Raw genomic sequence first — 21,454 nt, 5'->3', positions numbered from 1 at the left:
TGCCATTTCCTGCTCCAGGGGATCTTCTCAACCCAGGGATGGAGCCCAGGTCTCCTGCATTGGCAGGTGGATTCTTCACCGCCAGCGCCACCTGGGAAGCCCCTTTCAGCCTCTAGTTATCAAAAGATCCTTCACAAGTTCTCATCCACTGGGTTCGGCATGGGAGGAAAGGGAGAAATTGCATCACATACAGAATTTCCTTTCTTCGTACAGGTTACACTTTTTGTTGTTTAGCCTCTAAATCATGTCTGACTCTTTGTGACCCCATGGACTGTGGCCCATCAGGCTCCTCTGCCCATGGGATTTCCCAGGTGAGAACATTTCCTTCTCCAGGAGATCTTCCCAACCCAGGAATCAAACCCATGTCCCCTGCATGGGCGGGTGGATTCTTTACCACTGAGCCACCAGGGGAGCCCCTAGTCTTACAGCTTTTAAGGGCCTGTTTTACATCATTATGTCACTTTGAACATTAAGTTAATCCAAAAAGCCCAAATGTTTTTTGTGTGGTTTTTTTGTTTTTTTCCCACAAGCCTCTGCCATGCCAGCTCTCCCTTTTCCTGTCCTTGCACATTTTTGAGGCAAAATTCAACACTTTGCACGTAAGTCTGCTGAATTCCATCTTGTGATTTGGGCCATATAGTCTTGCCTGTCAAATCTCTGAATATTGATGAGCACATTTATCATATTAACTATCTCTTCCAACTCTGTGTGCCCTTCGGACCCGATGAGATCCTCCTTTATGTCTCCACTCACTTCGTTGCCAAAAGCATTGCACACGGTACAGCCAGAGATGAGCTCTTTGGTGTCGCCGCTTGAGACCTCACCCAGGGTTTGTTTATTTATCCAACAGACCTTTATCAAGTCGAGTGGTGGTCAGTACCCTTCATGTAATGGCTCAACGATTTGTGAGTTCACCTATCAGGAAAAACAGTTGATCCAAATTCTGTTATCTTACCCTCAAGGTTATCATGAAAAATTAGTCAGAAGCCACCACCAGGATGTGCTGGTCGTTAATCCGAGCAGATTAGCGCATAATCGTCTTCCTCTTTCCTAGTTGCTCTGGGGTATCCGTTTGCCTCCCCAGCTGGAGAGTGAGTTTCTTGTCAGGGGAGGGGGATGTCATTTCCTTGCGGGGGGCAGGGGGGGCGGTGGTGCTGTTATGCACACATAGACATTCTGGCCTGGACGTCATCACAGTCAATGCTGTATGAATACTAATAACCGCACCAGGCTCGGGAGATGTTGCGATTTCAGTCTTACAGATGCACAAGATGGGGAAATACCTTGCACACATTACCCCACTGGTCATGGTGGACTTGACTGTCTGTCTCCAAGCCTCGGCCTCTGCTTTGCACACACATCCTTGCCAAGCATGGCCTCACCCCCCTTGCCCGTTCCACAATTTGGGACGTGGTTCAGAGAATGCCCCCCTCGGAAATCCCACCCGACAAGAATTGAGGCGACATGAATGGGGTGCCCACCCAGCAGAGGTTCACCCACGAAAAGGGGAATTGAACTGGGTTGCTGGAGTGGCTCATTCGCTGACTGGTTCCTTCGCTCACCTCATCAGCAAACACCATGCCAAAGTGTAACCGAATGCAAGGGAATGTCACTCACTGAGCGTGTCTGTTAGTGATATGGCCCCACAACAGAAGTGGGGTGTTCTCATTTAAGAGTAAGAACTGGCCACATGCTTTTTACCTGAGCTGCCTTGGGCAGGCGGTGGCTTGAGGCCACTCACACGTTCCCGTCTCCTGAACAGATGCAGAAAGTCCTAGAGTGGCCATGAGTTCATCAGGCTTCCCCAGGTTGGTGGACGTGTGTCCTGAGACGGTGTTTGTCAAAATGTGTGCGGCAGAAGACTAGCCCTGCGGGTTGATTCATGAAACAAAGATTCTCAGACAGCGCGGGGAAGGCTGAACACTGCATCGCCCTTAAGGAGGGAGATACACACGCAAAGGCTCTGAAGAGTCCTGCTGTGGCCCAGGCTTCCAGTCAGCTTGACCACATCCATGCTGGACTCCTCACCTGTCTTTTGTTGGCTAAACACACTTGTTGTTCAGTTGCTAAATCGTGTCCACCTCTTTGCGACCACATGGACTGCAGCACGTCAGGCTCTTCTCTCCTCCACTGTCTCCTGGAGTTTGCTCAGATTCATGTCCATGGAGTCGGTGATGCCACCCAACCATCTCATCCTCTGCCGGCCCCTTCTCCTTTTGCCTTCAGTCGTTCCCGGCATCAGGGTCTGCTCCAATGAGTCAGCTCTTTGCATCTGGTGGCCAGAGTGTTGGAGCTTCAGCATCAGTTCTTCCAATGAATATTCAGGGTTGTTTTCCCTGATTTATGAATCAGCCCCATAAGAACCCAGTGGCCCAAATGACCCAGAATGAAAGGGAAAATATGAAATTCCTCAAGCTTACAAAACAGCTGCACGTCCCAAGAGGAGGATGATCCCATGAAATCGTCACCAGCTTCCTGGTCTCTCTGTGGAGATTTCACTTACCCTCCCTGTGGTCAAACTCTCCTGCCAAAATAGACCCGGCCTGATGCTAGGCATGCTCGGGCATGCCGTAGACAGCTGCGGAAGCAACCATTGAGATCAGCAGACGGGAGTTGTTACCTGGAAAGGCCTGTGGGGTCTCCAGGGCAGGCTGAGAGCTTCAGGGGAGCTTCTGGCCTCCCTCCCAGCACATGGCTGTGCTGCACAGCTGGAGTCTGATTTCTTTGGCTTGCTGGAGGCTGGCTCTCGGTTATCCTTGAAACGCCCGAGCTGCCCTGGGCCCTGCACCCTCCCAGCCAGTGACCCCCGCTGCTTCTCCTCTTGCAGCCTCTCTTGCAGTTTCTTTCCCAGCCCGTTTGGAGCTTTGATATCCCCACCCTGGTTGGTTCCCGGGTCTTTCAGCCCCTCATCCTGTAACTGTCATTTGCCCGGGAACTCTGAATGTCCTGTCCCCAGGGGACCCGACATCCCATCTCCATGGTAACCTGCAGAAACTTCAGGATGCCCTGGGACCTGGAGCCCTTGGATGTGGCCTCTCCCCACAGGGACCCCCGGTGGGGAAGTGATGGGGGGTGGGCAAGAGGAGGTCCCAGCACCTTCTGGGGCCGAATGTAGACAGAGGCATCCATTCCTGTGCCCTTCCTCACTCTAGGTTCTTACCAAAGGCACATCACTGAGTTGATGTGATAGTGGATTAAGGCTACTGAGAGGCCCCTTCAGGCAAAGATTCATTATTAATCAGCCAGGCTGTGATGATTAGTTAGGCCGGAGAACAGCACAGCACCTGGGGAAGCGCGCGCAATCTGCTTCAGCGCGCTCGGCCTCCAGGTGACTGGGCGGGGGCTCAGCCCCGGGCGGGGCTCCGTCAGCACCCGGTGGCTGTTCATGGGGCATGGGCCAGGCGCAGGGACCCAGGCTGAGGAGACTGACATGGTCCCCGGTGTCAGCAGCAGTCACACCCTGTGCGCACGCCAGCCCGTACCCTGTGAGGGCCCTCCTCCTCCGTGGAAGCGGGCAGCCCTCCTGTGCCCACTGCCAGCCCTGACCCCCAAGGCCACCACCGTCCCCCACCTCCCAGGGTGTCCCCTCGCCTGTACTCTTGCCTCCCAGAGTCTGTTCTCCATCCGAGCCTCTTCTGTCTGTTTCACTGCAAACCACATCCTGTCACTCTCAGACCCAAAACCCTCCTGCAGCATCTCCGGGGTCCTTCCCAAGACCCTCAGGACCCCCACAAGCTGGCCCTGCCACTCTCTGTGATGTCACATCACGCTTCCTCTCCCTGTGGTCCCAACACTCCAGCCCCACTCACGCACTCACAGGTCTTCCTCTCCGCCATCCAGCATGGGGGCCGCCCCCCGCCCCCCCAGTGAGGCGCCAGGCATGTGAATATACTCTTGCAAACAAACCAAGATGTGCTGGACGCGTGAATAGTCTCCGGGCTTCAAAGTCTTAGGATGAAAAAGAAAAACGATGCAGGAGATCTCATCAGCATTTTTTTTTTACACTAATCAGATGTCCAGAAGATCATATTTTGGATATATTAGGCGAAATGTTTGACAATATATTATTAACATTAATTTCACGTATTTCTTTAGACTTTCCTTGTAACATGGCTGATAGAAAACTCAGGGGACGTCTATGGCCCGCAGTCCCAGCCGGCGTCCTCCTATCAGGGGTCTCTGTCCTGGTCCTCTGCAGGGCTGTTTATTCCACGTCTTTGCACCAGGATCCCTGCTCCCCTGATGCTCCGCTTACTTGGCTCCTCATCATCTGGGTCTTGAATTAAGACTGACGCAGGCCCCCCTGACCTCCTCTAAGAGCCTGCCCCTCTGGGCAGCTCTCTCAGCACCTGCCTGGTTCTTCCTGGTGCTAATCACGCGGTGCAGCTGGTGCCGTTTATTGTCTGCTCCCCACGCACGCTGTGTGCCAAGCTCTGTGCTCAGGCTTTCAGGTGTGTTCACTGGCTAAAGCCTCTCCACTGCCCTAAGAGAAAGAAGTTTCCCATTTTACAGTTGGGAAAACAGAGGGATTCCCAACCCAAAGGCCTGGCTTCAGAGCCTGCTATTCTGACCCAGTGAGGGCAGGGACCTCGCTTGCCTTGAGTGCCCATCTGGCACATGTTGGTGCCAAATAAGTATTTGTTGACTATCCAGTTGTTCATCGACAGATGGAGGGACAAGCGAAATGTGGTCCATTCACACGAGGGACTACTACTCAGCCAAAACAAGGATGCAGAGCTGATGCGTGCTGCAACGGGGAGGGATTTTGAAAACATCACACCAAATAGAGGAAGCCACTATTGAAGCCACACTGCAGGCCACATATTGCTGGGTTGCCCTGATGTGAAATGTCCACAGAAGGAATCCACAGAGACAAAAAGCAAGTCAGTAGTTGCCAGGGCTGGGGGAGAGAGGGGATGGGGAGTGACTGCTGATGGGTGTGGGGTTTCCTTTGGGGGTGATGTAGAAGATCTGGAATTAGGTGATAATGGTATGGACCTAACAGAAGCAGAAGATATTAAGAAGAGGTGGCAAGAACACACAGAAGAACTGTACAAAAAAGATCTTTACGACCCAGATAACCACGATGGTGTGATCACTGACCTAGAGCCAGACATCCTGGAATGTGAAGTCAAGTGGGCCTTAGAAAGCATCACTATGAACAAAGCTAGTGGAGGTGATGGAATACCAGTTGAGCTCTTTCAAATCCTGAAAGATGATGCTGTGAAAGTGCTGCACTCAATATGCCAGCAAATTTGGAAAACTCAGCAGTGGCCACAGGACTGGAAAAGGTCAGTTTTCATTCCAATCCCAAAGAAAGGCAATGCCAAAGAATGCTCAAACTACCACACAATTGCACTCATCTCACACGCTAATAAAGTAATGCTCAAAATTCTCCAAGCCAGGCTTCAGCAATACGTGAACCGTGAACTTCCTGATGTTCAAGCTGATTTTAGAAAAGGCAGAGGAACCAGAGATCAAATTGCCAACATCTGCTAGATCATTGAAAAAGCAAGAGAGTTCCAGAAAAACATCTATTTCTGCTTTATTGACTATGCTAAAGCCTTTGACTGTGTGGGTCACAATAAACTGTGGAAAATTCTGAAAGAAATGGGAATACCAGACCACCTGACCTGCCTCTTGAGAAATCTGTATGCAAGTCAGAAAGCAACAGTTAGAACTGGACATGGAACAACAGACTGGTTCCAAATAGGAAAAGGAGTACGTCAAGGGTGTATATTGTCACCCTGCTTATTTAACATATGCAGAGTACATCATGAGAAACACTGGACTGGAAGAAACACAAGCTGGAATCAAGATTGCCGGGAGAAATATCAATAACCTCAGATATACAGATGACACCACCCTTATGGCAGAAAGTGAAGAGGAACTCAAAAGCCTCTTGATGAAAGTGAAAGTGGAGAGTGAAAAAGTTGGCTTAAAGCTCAACATTCAGAAAACGAAGATCATGGCATCCGGTCCCATCACTTCATGGGAAATAGATGGGGAAACAGTGGAAACAGTGGCAGACTTTATTTTTCTGGGCTCCAAAATCACTGCAGATGGTGAATGCAGCCATGAAATTAAAAGACACTTACTCCTTGGAAGGAAAGTTATGACCAACCTAGATAGCATATTGAAAAGCAGAGATATTACTTTGCCAACAAAGGTCCGTCTGGTCAAGGCTATGGTTTTTCCTGTGGTCATGTATGAATGTGAGAGTTGGACTGTGAAGAAAGCTGAGCACCAAAGAATTGATGCTTTTGAAGTGTGGTGTTGGAGAAGACTCTTGAGAGCCCCTTGGACTGCAAGGAGATCCAACCAGTCCATTCTGAAGGAGATCAGCCCTGGGATTTCTTTGGAAGGAATGATGCTAAAGCTGAAACTCCAGTACTTTGGTCACCTCATGCGAAGAGTTGACTCATTGGAAAAGACTCTGATGCTGGGAGGGATTGGGGGCAGGAGGAGAAGGGGACGACAGAGGATAAGATGGCTGGATGGCATCACTGACTGAATGGACGTGAGTCTGAGTGAACTCTGGGAGTTGGTGATGGACAGGGAGGCCTGGCGTGCTGCAATTCATGGGGTCACAAAGAGTCAAACACGACTGAGCAACTGAACTGAACTGATGGTCACACAGTCTCCTGAATATGTGGAAACGCACTGAATTGTACGCTTGAAATGGTGACTTTTATGGTGTAAGGGGACGACAGAGGATGAGATGATTGGATGGCATCACTGACTCGATAGACATAAGTTTGAGCAAACTCCAGGAGTTGGTGATGGACAGGGAAGCCTGGTGTGCTGCAGTCCACGGGGTCGCAGAGTCAGACACGACTGAGTGACTGAACTCAGCTGATGATGTATGAATGAGAGCTCAATTAATATAAACAAATAGATTTTATGTTAGTAAATGAATCCTCACGGAGCAAATGGGAAAAGCCGGGATTCACCACCTTTCTCGCAGGGCCATCCAGGAATCTGTTTGCAGATGCGGAGTTGCACCTGAGTCACTTATTCATCCTGCATCTCTCCTGCATCTGCAAATATGCTGGGCACTTTGCCAGGCATCACGTTGCTGCTTCAAGTGAGACAGGAAGGGTTCCTGACCTTTGGGCTCCTTCAGGGAAGTCAGGGGGTTCTGTGAGTGCTTACAAGGCAATGGGAGGAGTGGGACCCGGGGCTGAGGCTTCTTACCCTGGAGCCCAGGCCACCACCACCCACCCCAGCAAATTTACATCGTTATTTTCTCTAATGGAAATCTGCCATTTCCTTCAATGATGAATTCAGGGGACAAGCCATCACACTATCAGAGACAAGACTTTTAACCTTGTCACCAACAGAAATCACAATTACTGGACTGGCCAAAAAGTTCACTCGGGTGTTTCCATCACACGTTATCGATAACTCAAATGAACTTTTTGGCCGAACCGATATTTTCATATCCCTTTATGGTTTTTGCAGATGCCTCAGAATATCGTTGGCCTATCCCTATCTCAAACTCAGGGCATCAATAAGAAGGCACACATGCTAGAAAATCACAGTTTTTAAAACATTTGATAATTCTGTTTCACTATCGCTTGTAATTCTCTGTATGTTATTTCATGTGTTTAAAAACATTATTCTGGAAGTGGCTCCAGATACCATATGGATTCCAGACAGTTATGAGCCGCAGCCCCTGGGGGACCGGCTCCTTGTTCAGGAAGGGTCCCTGTGGTTCCTGTAACGGAGGGAGGAGGCAGGCCTAAAAGGCAGCGGAACGGCAGCTGAAGGCTGAGGTGGCCGCACCACTGACCAGAGGGGTGACGCTCACTTTCCAAAAGTGGCCCCAGGGCAGAGCGAGCCCAAAAGGACCTGAGCTGCAGTGTGCTGCCAAAGGACAGGATGGCCGGAGGGTTCCGGGGTCCTCAGACAAAGCACAGCTCCTTCAGCAGGAAATGATACTTTTAGCCCGCCTTGACTGGTCGAGTTTGGCCTTTGTTGCTTGAAAAACGCTTTGAGGCCGTGTAGACGGAGATATGGCAACCCACTCCAGTGTTCTTGCCTGGAGAATCCCAGGGACAGGGAAACCTGGTGGGCTGCCGTCTATGGGGTCACACAGAGTCGGACACGACTGAAGCGACTTAGCAGCAGTAGCAGCAGCAGACGGAGATATCTCCGAGGAGCTTCCTGAAATACCCCCAGTGAGGGTTGGGGAGCCCTTGATACCTCACTCCAGCGTAAGAGGGGAGTCTCCGTGTCAGGATGGCGCTGAAAGGAACGCACATTTCTGTTGCAGAAACAGTCAGAGGCAGGCACGTTACGGATGGCGCGTCGTCCGCTAACTGTTGGTGTCTTGGTTTCATTGGCCTGTGTCATAACCCTAATGTTACTTAAATGTAGTTTGGTGGTATTTTTTATTCCGGTTTCCCCCTCTTCTCCCCACAGCTGCTAACACTTCCTGCCTTGCTCCCCGCTGTCCCCTTGTCGCCCTTTATCCATTACTGTCAGCGCCCTGCCGGGATGTCCTTGGAGAGGATTCTTAATGGAGCTGTCCTGGTTAAAGAAATTCAATGTGATTGAACTGCAGCGAAGAATCAAAATCCAAATATCTGAAAGGGATGAATAATAACTAGGTATTAAAGCATATTGGTTATTTATTACTGGCAGAAGGCAGGAAAACATTAGCATGTAAAAAGCTGTAAATTAATCACGGCTGGGGATAGGAAACCTGAAAAGTCACCTCTATCTTTGTTAACTCTGTTTTGTTATTCTTGATGTGTTCCCGCGTCCCCACGCCTGCCCTTCCGTGATAGATTTTCATCCCAGCTGGCTAGCTGCAGGCACAAAGCGGGGAGATTAAACCCCCCCCAAAAAATGGTTAATCTCATGTCACCCTGTGGTTAAAAGAGGGCGGCCCGGGGAATGTGCACCCGTGGGCTGATCTAGATTGAGACCCTGGCCACGCCGCTCGCTAACTGTGACCTCAGACCAGCCACCTGACCTCTCCAGAGGTCTCCAGTCTCTCCGGTGCAGATGACCAACGCCTCCCTCGTAGCGCTGTCATGGGGATTCAGTCAGACACCGCCTTCACGCGTTTACGGCCGTGGCTGATGGTGGCTGCTGGCGGCAGAGGGACAAGGCCCTTGCCACTCAAATCGCTGTCAGTGGTCCGCAGCGTGAAAAATGCAGATTCCCAGGGCACACCTCTGGCCCCTGCTTTAGGCTCTGCCTTCGATAAGATTCCCCAGGCGAGACAGTTAGACATTAACGCTTGAGGAGCCCTGACACGGTGTTCTGATACATATTAACACAAGGGAGCTTTTAGTGAACTGCAGAAAAAGATGTTCCGTTTTATGATGAAACCGAGAAAAAGACTGTTTACGTTCAAAGAGTGTGTTGACTGTTTGAGCTGGAAGGTACGTTGGAAGGCTTTGAATCCTGCTGTCTTTGGCACTGAGGACTCTGAGGTCTGGAGAAGTGAAGCGTCTGCCCGAGGCCACAGAGTTGGTGTTCTGGTTAAGTGCTGCTGCGTAAAAACCACTCCAAAACAGACTAGCTTTAAACCACTCGCTCACGAGTCTGCATGTTGGGCTGAGCGTAGCTGGATGCTAAGCTCATGGGTCTGTTCCATGTGCCATCAGCTTGGAGGACCAGGATAGCTCACTCCATGGCCATGGGCGGGGATCTGAGTGTGACGCCTGGGACCCTCCCTTCCTGGGTGTGAGGGCCTCTCTCGGCTGCTTCCACCCTCACAGCATGGTGACTGGCTGGTCATGAACCCCAGGTGGCACTAGTGGGAAAGAACCCACTGGCAGCCCACTCTAGTACTCTTGCCTGGAAAATACCACGGACGTAGGAGCCTTCAGTTCAGTTCAGTCGCTCAGTCGTGCCCAACTCTTTGCAACCCCATGGACTGCAGCATGCCAGGCCTCCCTGTCCATCACTAACTCCCGGAGTTTACTCAAACTCATCTCCATTGAGTCAGTGATGCCATCCAACCATCTCATCCTGTTGTCCCCTTCTCCTTCCTGCCTTCAATCTTTCCCAGCATCAGGGTTTTTTCAAATGAGTCAGCTCTTCGCATCAGGTGGCCAACGTATTGGAGTTTCAGCTTCAACATCAGTCCTTCCAATGAACACTCAGGACTGATTTCCTTTAGGATGGACTGGTTGGATCTCCTTGCAGTCCAAGGGATTCTCAAGAGTCTTCTCCAACACCACAGTTCAAAAGCATCAATTCTTCTGCACTCAGCTTTCTTTATAGTCCAACTCTCATATCCACACATGACTACTGGAAAAACCATAGCTTTGACTAGATGGACCTTCGTCAGCAAAGTAATGTCTCTGTTTTTTAATATGCTGTCTAGATTGGTCATAGTTTTTCTTCCAAGAAGCAAGCATCTTTTAATTTCATGGCTGCAGTCAGCATCTGCAGTGATTTTGGAGCCCAAAAAATAAAGTCTCTCACTGTTTCCATTGTTTCCCCAGATGCCATGATCTTAGTTTCCTGAATGTTGAGTTTTAAGCCAACTTTTTCACTCTCCTCTTTCACTTTCCTCAGGAGGCTCTTTGGTTCCTCTTCACTTATGCCATAAGGGTGGTGTCACCTGCGTATCAGAAGTTATTGATATTTCTCCCGGCAATCTTGATTCCAGCTTGTGCTTCATCCATCACATGATGTACTCTGCATATAAGTTAAATAAGCAGGGTGACAATATACAGCCTTGATGTACTCCTTTCCTGATTTGGAAAATTCTAGTATTCTTGCCTAGAGTACTAGAAAATTCCACAGACAAAGGAGCCTGGTAGGCTACAATCCATGGGATCGCAGTCGGACAGGACTGAGCGATTTCACTTCACAATGAGTGCAGGAGACATAAGAGATGAGGGTTCAATCCCCCGGTCAGGAAGATCCCCTGGAGGAAGAAATGGCAACCCACTCCAGTGTTCTTGCTGAAGAATCTCATGGACAGAGGAGCCTGGTGGGCTACAGTCCATAGGGTTGCAGAGTTGGATACTACTGAAGCGACTTATCACACACACGCACATTATAAATTGCACAATAGAATAGTGTGAGCTTTGCTTTAAGCCATTAAAGCAAATTTTATAAGTTTTTACACTTTTCTCTTTCTCCTCTCCTTCTAGGACTCTAATCACATTAGCCACTTGTTTTTTGAAGGCTTTCCCTCCTGTTTGCCTGTATTTTTTTTTTAATTTTTAATGGGAGGAAAATTGCTTTACAGTGTTATGTTGGTTTCTGCTATACAACAACATGAATCAGTCATAATTATGTATGTACAATATATAATATATCAGAATATATGTAACATAGTACAGTATATTACCCCCTCCCTCTTGAGCCCCGCTCCACCCACCACCCCACCCCTCTAGGTGTTCGCAGAGCGCCAGCTGGGCTCCCGTGTTCTGCAGCGTTCCTCACGGGGTGGTGTGTATGCGCCAAAGCTGCCCTCTCGGTTCTTCCCTCTCCTTCCCCCGCTGTGTCCACAAGTCCTTCTTCTGTGAAACACTCATTATTTTTTTAAAGAAACTGCAAATGGAAGAAATTTTATCTTAACTCACACGTTTGCCATGTTGCACTCTTCAGTCCTTCATGCAGATCCTAGTTTCTGTCTGGCATCATATTTCTTCAGTCTGAAAAATGTCATTTAACATTCCTTACACTGCAGGTCTGCTGGTGATGGAGTTTTTTCAGCTTCTGATTTCTCAAAGAGAGAGGCTTTGTGTCATCTTACTTTTGAAAGATATCCCTGGGCCAAGAATTCCGAGTCGCCCTTTTGTTTCACGGCTTTAAAGGTCTGGTTCCCTGTCTTCTTTGCATTGTTTTTTGAGTGACCATTATTTTTATCACATTCATTTTATGTAGTGTATTCTTTTTTTTTTTTTTTTGCTGAATGCTTTTAAGATTTCTTTTAATATTTGATTTTCACCAGTTTAATATATACTTATGTATGTTTTCATGTTTATTTTGCTTAGAGTTCGTGGAATTTCTTAGATCTGTGGGTTGATATTTTTATTAAATTTGGGGGAAGGGAATTAAAGTCATTTTTCTTCCACATTTTCTCTTTCTCCTCTCCTTCTAGGACTCTAATCACATGAATGTTAGACCAGTTTCCACAATCCACTGATTTTCTGTTCAGCCTTTTCTACCTTTTTTCATCTCCGTGTCTTAGCTGTCTAGTTTCTATTGCCCTTCCTTCAAGTTCACTGAATTTTTTTTTTTCTGTAGTGTCCAAATGGTTGTTAGGCCCATGTATTGAATTTGTAATTTGTACATTCTAAATTTTAAGTCTAGGATTTTCATTTGGTTATTTCTTGTTTTGTATCTTTTCCCTTCTCCTGCTCATATTTCCTTTAAGTCTTTGGCATACTTATAATAGCTCTTTCAAAAGGTTTGTATGCAAATTCCAACATTTCTGTAATTTCTGGGTCTGTTTCTATTGACTGGTTTTTCTCCTTGTCGGCGTATGCACGTATGTAGTAAACATTTTTTTATTGAGTTCTGGTCACTGTGGATGCCAAGTTTCTGGATTTTGTTGTTTATAAGTTGTGATGAGTGTTTATCTGGCAGATAGTTAATTTATGTGCGAATAGGTTTGATTCTTTTGAACTGTACTTTTTAACACTTACTTTTATTTGGAGGGTGATTGCTTTACGATGGTGTATTGGTTTCTGCTGTACAGCCGTGCGAATCAGCAACAGGTGTACACGCCCCGCCCAGTCCCACCGCCAGACCTCCTTCGCACGCCCCGCCCAGCCCCGCCCCTCTGGGTTGCCGCCCCGCTGGCTTCGGCCTCCCGTCTTCTTACGGCAAATCCCACTGGCTCTCTGTTTATACACGGTAGTGTGTGTTTCTTTGTTCGTTGCGTGTAGACTGGCCCTCATTCTGGAGTTGGGGTAGCCCTGCTCGTCAGGTGTGGCTGTCCTGGTCTCTGAACTTGCAGGGGGCGCGGTGAGGTCCCCCGGTCTGGCTGATGGGAGCCCCACCGTTCAAGCCCCAGCCTTGTGTCACCTGAATCGCTCGGTTCACAGCCCCGTAATGCTTGTTCCCGGCTCCGCTCGCGGCCTCCCGCGTGTGCCTCGCGGTGTAGTCCTGAGCCGACTCGTTCTCTCGGGCTTCCCTCCCCTTGGTGCCCTTCCTCCCAGACTGCAAACCCCGGCAGCCCTGTACCTGTCTGTCACCTCAGTTTGGGCTCCACCTCTCTGCCCCGTGGTATGTAAAGTCCTTCCAGACCAAAAGCCAGCGATCATGAGGCTTGTTGTTGTTCAGTCGCTCAGTCGTGTCCGACTCTTTGCGACCCCATGGACTACAGCACACCAGACTACTCTACGCTCCGCTATCTCCCAGAGCTTGCTTAAACTCATATCCATTGAGTCGGTGATGTCATCCAACCATCTCATCCTCTGTCGTCCCCTTCTCCTCCCGCCTTCAATCCTGCTCAGCATCAGGGTCTTTTCCAATGAGTCAGCTCTTCCCATCAGGTGGCCAAAGTATTGGTGCTTCAGCTTCAACATCAGTCCTTCCAAGGAATATTCAGGGTTGATTTCCTTTAGGATTGACTGGTTTGATCTCCTTGCAGTCCAAGGGATTCTCAAGAGTCTTCTGCAACACCAGAGTTCGAAAGCATCCATTCTTCGGCGCTCAGTCAGCTGAGGCTTACTCAGTCAGTTTGCCTTCCACAGGGTTATACTGAACCTCCTGATGTTCAATGTCCACAAACATTTGTTTCAAACACGTTCTCCATTTTATAGTTGCTCAGTATTTTCACTGTTTTTCATACCGTATTACTTTCCACAAACCTCACAACTGATCTGAATTCACCAGGCCAGATAAGAGGCTATCGTGAAAGACTGGCAATGAAGGATCCGTTGTTGTAATTAGGATACATTGGGCATTCCGTCCCCAAATAAGACTTCGCATACACCCTGAATTCTTGTTGTATGAAATATTAGATTTTTATAGGAAATAATTGTGGGGCATAATTTTTACTTTGCAGAAGCCTTCATTTTATAAAAAAGGCCTAGCTGCAAGTAAGCAGTGTTCTTCCTTAGCCTATTTAAGAGATTGGAAGATGACCGTTGTAAGCAGAGCTAGGTGATGGTCAGCAGAGCCCCTGAGCCTCGAGTCCTGGCAGTGGCTTCCAGGTGGAGCCGTCAGTCAGAAGCAGAGTCAATGCACAGGGAAGTGTCGGCGTGTCCGGGCACCCGGGACGCAGTAGCCAGGTGAGGGCACTGAGGGCTGTCGTATGAAGACCTGATCCAACTTGGGACTCGGTTGCCCCAAAGGATCTTGTGTGTCTGGAGCCAAAAACGCCAGGCAGGGTAAGAGCCAGAGAGTCCAGCGTGTGTCTAGAAGGTTCTAGGAGTTTAGATGGGGCAGACAGGTAGGTCAACAACCAGTGTCTCGCGAAGAACTAGAGCCGTACTTCTCCGTGTGTGGAGAGCCTGTTCAAATGCAAGCTCTGCCTGAGGAGGTCCAAGGTGAGGCCTGAAATGCTGCAGGTCCAACCAGCTCCAGATGGTGCTGAGGCTGAGGGCCACAGACAATCCTCCGGCTGGTGAGGACCTTGTGAGCCAGAGCAGCTCCTTCTAGGGAGTCAGCTGTTACTTGTGGCCCAGGGGAGACCTCAGTGCTAGACTAGTAGATGGAGAGAAGAGGATCTGACTTACATAAACATTGCTCACCTGTACCATTTCACCCTGACGTTTCCTGTACCTGTTGGGGCTGGCAGTTATACCTGAGGGACGCCAGAAATCCCAGCCATGACCCCAGGAGAACTCCCCGAAGAGCCAGAAGGAGACACACTTGCCCTTCCTTCTTGTCCAGGAGCCCAAAGGCCAGCAGGATGGCAATAATCTTTAATTTGAAAAAAACAAGGAAGGGCTTTCCTGGTGGCTCAGTGGTAAAGAATCCCGTCTGCCGATGCAGGAGAGTGGGCTCGATCCCAGATCCGGGAAGATTCCACGTGTTGCGTGGTAACTGAACGCCTGTACTACAACTACTGAGCCTGTCCTCTGGAGCCCAGTGTTTACAAGCGTTAGTCACTCAGTCATGTCCGACTCTTTGCGACCCCATGGACTGTAGCCTGCCAGGCTCCTCTGTCCGTGGGATTCTCTGGGCAAGAATACTCGAGTGGGTTGCCATTTCCTTCTCCAGGGGATCTTTCCGACCCAGGAATCAAACCCAGGTCTTCTGCACTGCAGGCGGATTCTTTATAGTGTGAGCCCAGGAGCTGGAATTACTAAAGCTGGTGCATCTGAGAGCCTGTGCTCCCAAGAAGAGAAGCCCCCACACCCCAAACTAGCGTGTAGTCCCCACTCTCTGCAACTGGAGGAAAAGCCCTCGCAGCAACAAAGACCCAGCACAGCCAGAAATAAATAGTTGTGTTTTTTTTTTTTAAGTTAGCAAGAAAGCAGCCCTCAGACTCTCTTACCGTCTGCCATAAACGTTTTTCTTGAGTATGATCGCGTGTGCCTGGAGCACAGACTGTCTGAAGCTGGATGCTGCGGGCTCCGTCAGGACAGAATGTGGCCTTTTCTCACGTCTAATGGGACCTCGTGTTTGGGGAGTCTGTGCGCCTGCTCCCCTGTGTACACGTGGGGTGTGTGCATAGCAGGGGGGCTCTCCTCATGTAGGGGTCACATGTCACACCATCCACACACGCTTGGATTTAGACACGGATGCAGAGCACACGTAAGGCGGTGTTGGCTCTATTTCACCAGCGACCATGTGGTCTGGGTTTTGTTTCCCCGTCAAGTTTTGGAAATTAGCAATCACATTTTAACCTTGGCTTCTTAGATAATGCGTGGAATGGTCCATTTCTGATTAATAGGACTTAAGACGTCAGTAAGTTCTGGACTTTGGGTTTAACTACTAACCTCATGCATGGAGGGTGATGAAGAAAGCTCCCGTTAACTGAGCATCTGCTCTGCTCCAGGCAGGCTCTTTAGAGATGTGTTCAGTCATCACTAAAGCTCTGCCAGCTGTGGGCATTACGATTCCTATTTTATAGACGAAGCTGTTTATAGATTATTTATGGGTTCCTATTTATAGAGGAACTGAGATGGGGTAGTTGGAGAAACGGGGTGCGTGTTGGGTCTGACGTGTTTTGTGAAACGTGGTTCCCACAAAGGCACTCACCCACCAATGTCCAGAGTCGAGGAGAGGAACTGGGCTCCCAGGCTCTAGTGGTGTCTCCTTCTGCTTCTGGACAGAGGCCCCATTTCTTCCCAGCCCCTTCCCTCTGCCGGGAGACAGAACCAGGGCTCTGACAGGGCCAGCATGCCCGGGAACTTCTCGCAACCCAAGCAGGGGCATCCCAGCCAGAGCTGCGTCCAGGCCTCTGCCTGAGAGAGCGCGTGGCTCCCGTCCCGGCCTTTCCAGGCCCAGGTGTCCGCTCTGCTCCAACCCTTCGGGGACGAGGGAGGAAGCAAGAGGGAGCAGGAGCCGGTTCTGTTGTCCACGGGCTGCTCTCTTCCCCTCTCTGCTTCCATGGCGACTTCATTAGCAGCAAACTGCTAATTGAACTTCGTATTTATGATCAGAAAATAAAATCATTGGACCTTTTTGAAGCAGAATTTTATGAGTCTTGACTCTGACAACTGAGTCAGCAGTGAAGGGCCTGTGCTGTTGAGAGTTGTGGTTTCAAGGCAGAGATAAATAAGCAGACAGCGCGGGGAGGAGGCCCACCCCAAGTCCTTGGGCGGAACCGGACCTCGGCGGGTCGGCCAGCGGGACAGGCGGGCCCTGGGCCGGGGTTCCTGTACCGAAGCCACCAGTCCCCCCCTCACCCGGCCGTGGGCTGTTTTGTCTCTCAGGTCACCGAGCGCCCGTGGGGCTGTTCCCGTCGCAGAACCATTGGTTTTTGCTCCGTCTCCTCCTCGCTGAACAGTCCTCCCCGCGGGCTCAGACGCGCGCCTCCCGGGGCGTGTGCAAAGGACGCTCTCGACACCACTTCCTCTCGTGTGATGCTGCTCCACCTAGGGCTCTTGGAGCTCCCTTTCCCCCTTGGCCTCGAGCAGCCCCTCCTCCTGGGAGGATTCAGCTCCTCGGCTCCTGGGATGTTGGCTTCATCCCCCTCGTGGACCCTTGACAAGGCCCGTGGGGATCTCTTCACCCAGCCGTGGGGGAAAAAAAACAAACTTCTGCTATCCGTGTTTGGTCTCTCCGACAGGGCGTGTTTCAGAATTCAGAAGGGACTTGAGGGCTTCCCACCCTGGAACGTGGGCAGACGCCCTCTGCCCTGAAACGCCCCCATGAACGGGACAGCTTCAGGCAGCATCGTCCTTGCTGCTTGTCGCCTGAAACTGGAAGCATCCGCTTCTCTGAGGGGAGGGGAGGGCGGGGGGTGATGAGAGGTCAGTGTGCGGGGGCAGAAGACCATGGTCAGCCCCTGCTCTCCCCTACCCCTGTGGGGGGTCCTGGGCCCAGCGTTCAGCACCTTCTCCTGCAACAGAGCCTCTTCTGCAACACGGAGGGCCGCGGGCCCTGGTCTCTGGGATACCTGCTGTGAAGGGCGGGAGGAAACTCAGAGGAGGGCCCAGCAGGGTCCGGGCCGGGCGGGGATGCTGTAATTCAGTAGTGCTTCAGCTCACCGAGGCCCCTGTGCTCCCTTGACGGTGCGTGGCCGCGCCCATGGCTGAAATGGCACCCAGGCCCCCTGCCAGCCCCGAAACCCCATTACGGTGTGCTCTGACCGTGAAGATTGCATCTTCACGCTGTACTTCCCTGCCATCGATTGGTTCGGGGAGTCGTCCCTCCGCTGACAGCGTCGTGGCAATGCTCACGGCACAGCAGGTGACGAGGGGGCCCCCCAACCCCGCGGGAGGCACACGGAGCCCCCTGACCCCGCGAGGAACCAAACCGCCAGCACGGTCCAGCGCTTCTCAGAGCTGCGGGCTGAACCCATGGAGGGAGGTATGGCCTTCGGGTGAGATGGGGGTTAGACAGGGTCCTGGGTGGGGGCCTCCTGATGGGCTTAGTGATCTTGGAGGAAGAAGAGACAGCAAAGCCCCCAGCCCCCACGAGCTTACACTGAGGAGCCGTGAGGACAGAGCGAGAGGGCGATGCCTGTGAACCAGGGGAGGCACTCACCAGACACTCAGCCACCAGCACCCTGATCGCAGCATCCAGCGTCCAGAGCTGGGGGGATCGACGCTGGTTGAGCGCCTTCGGCACTCAGCCTCTAAGCGGACCGAGACCCCACGTGACCTCAGGCAAAGCCTGAGGGTTCTCTGAGCCTCGGTCTCCTGGAAGAACAGCATCAGGACGGCCGGGAGGCGGTGCGGGGAAGGGGGCTTCCCTCCGCCTGCTCCTGCAGGAGGGCCAGGAATGGGGGGAATAAGCACCCAGCGTCTCCAAGAGAGCCTCCTTAGGAGGCTTTAAGGCGGTGCCCTGCCCAGACAGGGGAGGGCCCACTTCCTCCTCCTCAGTTCAAGCAGCAGTTAGGCCATCAGCACCTGGAACGTGCGTGGACGCCCGCAGACCACACGGCTCCCAGGCCCCGGCGCCCACCGGCCAGCCTCCCAGCGTCCAAGCGTCTCCATGCCCGCGTGCTCCCCTGTGAGCTCAGCTCTGACACTGTCCCCACGGACAGAGGAGACACCCAGGACTCGGGAAAGAGGCCGGAAGGCCCCCGTCTGCCCTGCAGACTCACCCCCACTGCTGTGCCCATAGGCTGACCCCGAGAAGCCCGTCCATGGCTCCCTGACCTTTGGCCTCTCCCATCTGACCAGTGGGAGAACACAGGGAGGGCAAAGGTCAGGTGATTCATCGTCTGGCCCCTCCCTGGGGGCCGACTTGGGGTTTGCAGAACCCACTACCCCCACACACCCGCCCCTTCAGGCCTGCGGGAACTGTGGTGGTGCAGCCCAGGAGACTGCCCTCTTCCCAATCTGCCACTGACCTCCACAGCTTTGCAGATTATCTGTTAACCACACTCCGCCCAGACCCAGCTTTGCCACATCTGTGTCCTGCCGGCCCCTGACCTGCCCAGGGTCACCCAGCTGGTCAGTGGTGGCCACAGCATCCTGCCTGTAGCCACTGTGGGAGTCCTGTCTGGAGGTGCCTAGCAGGGAGGAGATACGTGAGGTGAGGGCAATCAGGGAGAGCTTCCTGTAGGAGGAGGCATTGGTGAGGGAGGGCCTTGAGGTCGGATAGGAGTTTGGGAGACATGATTCGAGATGCTTCTGGGTGTGTTTGTGTCCTGAAGCTGCCGTAACAGATTCCCACAGTAGGGATGGCCTCAGACGAAAGAAACGATGTTCTCAATCGTAGAGGCCAGGAGTGTGAAATCAAGGCAGGGCCGTGCTCCCTCCAGGGAGGACCCTTCCTTCCTTGGAGTTTCTGGCGGCTCCAGGTGTTCCGTGGCTCGTGGCCTCCTCGCTCTGTCTCTGCATCCCACCGTCACGTGGCCGTCTTCCCTCTGTGTCTCTGTTTGCGTCATTGGGTTTAAAGCCCCCCTAATCCACGCTGACCTCGTCTTCATTTAGCTACATCTGCCAAGACCCTGTTTCCTAAAAGGTCATATTTTAAGCTTCCAGGCAGACATGGCTTTGGGGTCACTGTTCAGCCCAGTCCACCTGGGAGACAGAAGAATGAATGGCCCGGGTGGAGGGAGACCGGGAGGGGTGTGAGGTGGGAGGAGTGGGCTGTGCAGAGCGAGACGATGGGGTCTTTACTCAGCCAGTCGGGAGTAAATCTAAGGGCCGGCGCTGGCGGGGGCGGGGGCAGGGTGACAGGGCCACTTTGGGAGACGGAGTGGGGTCTCCTTGCAGAGTTCAGTGTGCACCCGCCCGGTGACCTGCAGTCTTTACTCAAAAGATGTGACAACATACACCCTCGTGGAGGTTCCTACAGGAATGCCCCTAGGGCCAAACTGGGCCACGACCCAAATGTCCGCCAGCAGGTGAATGCATAAACCATGGCCCACACGTCAGTGGCCAAGGAGGGACAAGCCAGACCCTGGAGAGCCGGCCAGGCTGCTGTACTTTGCTGAGGTCCAGAGAAAAGGCAAGACTGTGAGCACGGCCGAGCTAGCCTCTGGGGTGGGGGTGGGGAGGAGCACGGGAAGGGCCGTGAGCGCCCTTGCTCGGGTGGCCGCTGGGCCCTGCGTCTTGGTCGGGCTCTCGGCGACCGGGTGCTTTGTTTTCAGACCGTTCATTTAAGACGCACGCAGCTGACTGGTCATCCTGCAGTTGTGTAGACAAGGAAAGGGAGCAGAAAGGCTGGGAAAGAGAGGAATTGGGCTGAGCTGGAGGTCTGGGCTCTGTGTGGCGTGGGGCCAAGGAGCCTGGCGTGAGAAGCTCCTGTCTGGTGGCCGGGGGACCTAGGGGGCCTCCTGGCTTCCAGGAAAGTGGCGGGCCGGCCTTTCGTATCCTCCTAGGCCAGCAGGCCAGGCCGTCACGTGTCACCTCCGTCTCGCTCACAGTCTCCCTAAGAGTCTGCTGACCCGTCCACTTTTAGGGCCTCCCGGGGGGTTGGGTGGTCCCCAGCCCGCTGCAGCCCTCAGGGGGCAGTCCAGTGGGACTGGGCAGAGAGAGGTGGGCACCATGGTCAGAGGAGCTGAGTCAGCGTCCAAGGAGGATGTTGGGAGGAGAAGAAAGCGTAGTGGGGCGCTTGGCTCTGGGCAGCCCCGTATGGGGCCCCCGGAAGCATCGTCCATCCGGGAAGGAAGGTTCTGGGCCCCACGCTTCCCATCAGCCAGCCTCCCGCCTCCACGCAGCTGACAGTCAGGACCGTGGCCTCCTGGGTGAGGTCCATACAGCTGCAGGGGCCCCAGGAAGGATGGGCTGAGCTGCTGCCCCTTCCCCTCCCCTCCTGTCCCCCATCCCCGCCGCCCCACCATGGCAGACACAGCCCTCTTGCTCCACAGCGCCCTGCCCACCCCAGGAGCCTCAGTCTCCTCCTCTCCCAGCCTCCCCCTCTGCGGAAAGTCACCCACAGCCGCTGCTCAGAACAAAAATAAAAAGGGAAGTGTGGCAGCCCCCCAGCCCCCACTTCTGCCCCTGCTAAAAATAGAGGCAGCCTCTGAGGGGTTGTTGAGTGCGGGCTTCCGGGGGGGGGCGGGGTGCAGTGCTCTCTGCAGCCTCAGCATTTCCTGGGGGCCTGGCAGTCACTGCGCTAGAGGAGAGGGAATTGGAGAGGACCACGGAGAGACACCCCCGCCGGCCACACCTGGGGCTGAGCTGGTTTGCAAACCCGTGAGTATATTTCCAACCGGCCGGTCCTCTTACTCCGATGGGTGTGCGCCCAGCTCATGAGCCCACATCCTCGGTCAGGGAGCATCCTTTGGAGCAGGCAGGGGCCACTATGGAGCCCCTAACCCCCTCACCGATCCGTCTGAACCGTGAGCTTGCACGGCTTCATCTTAATTTCCTAAACAATACAGGAGACTCGACAACAGGTGTCGGGCTGCTGTTTTAGGCTGTAGCTTTGATTGCACAGAGCGTGGACT

At 52.4% G+C, this 21,454-nt stretch overlaps 1 protein-coding gene across 5 annotated transcripts in view; it reads left to right on the top strand.

Annotated features, from left to right (window-relative positions):
* Positions 1-21,454, top strand: part of CARD11 (caspase recruitment domain family member 11) — a 108,164-nt gene that overhangs the window by 28,820 nt on the left and 57,890 nt on the right. For 3 of the 5 annotated variants that reach the window (XM_027527032.1, XM_027527028.1, XM_027527033.1), the window contains exon 1: positions 21,095-21,200. The exons of the other annotated variants lie outside the window; for them this stretch is intronic. The gene's annotated coding sequence lies outside the window, so the exon portion shown is untranslated. Of the gene's footprint in view, positions 1-21,094; positions 21,201-21,454 lie in introns of those variants that run through there. 5 annotated transcript variants of the gene reach the window in all.

This window comes from Bos indicus x Bos taurus, chromosome 25, assembly GCF_003369695.1.
Source record: "Bos indicus x Bos taurus breed Angus x Brahman F1 hybrid chromosome 25, Bos_hybrid_MaternalHap_v2.0, whole genome shotgun sequence".
Lineage (NCBI taxonomy): Eukaryota > Metazoa > Chordata > Mammalia > Artiodactyla > Bovidae > Bos > Bos indicus x Bos taurus.
This window is presented reverse-complemented; position numbering and strand designations above follow the sequence as displayed.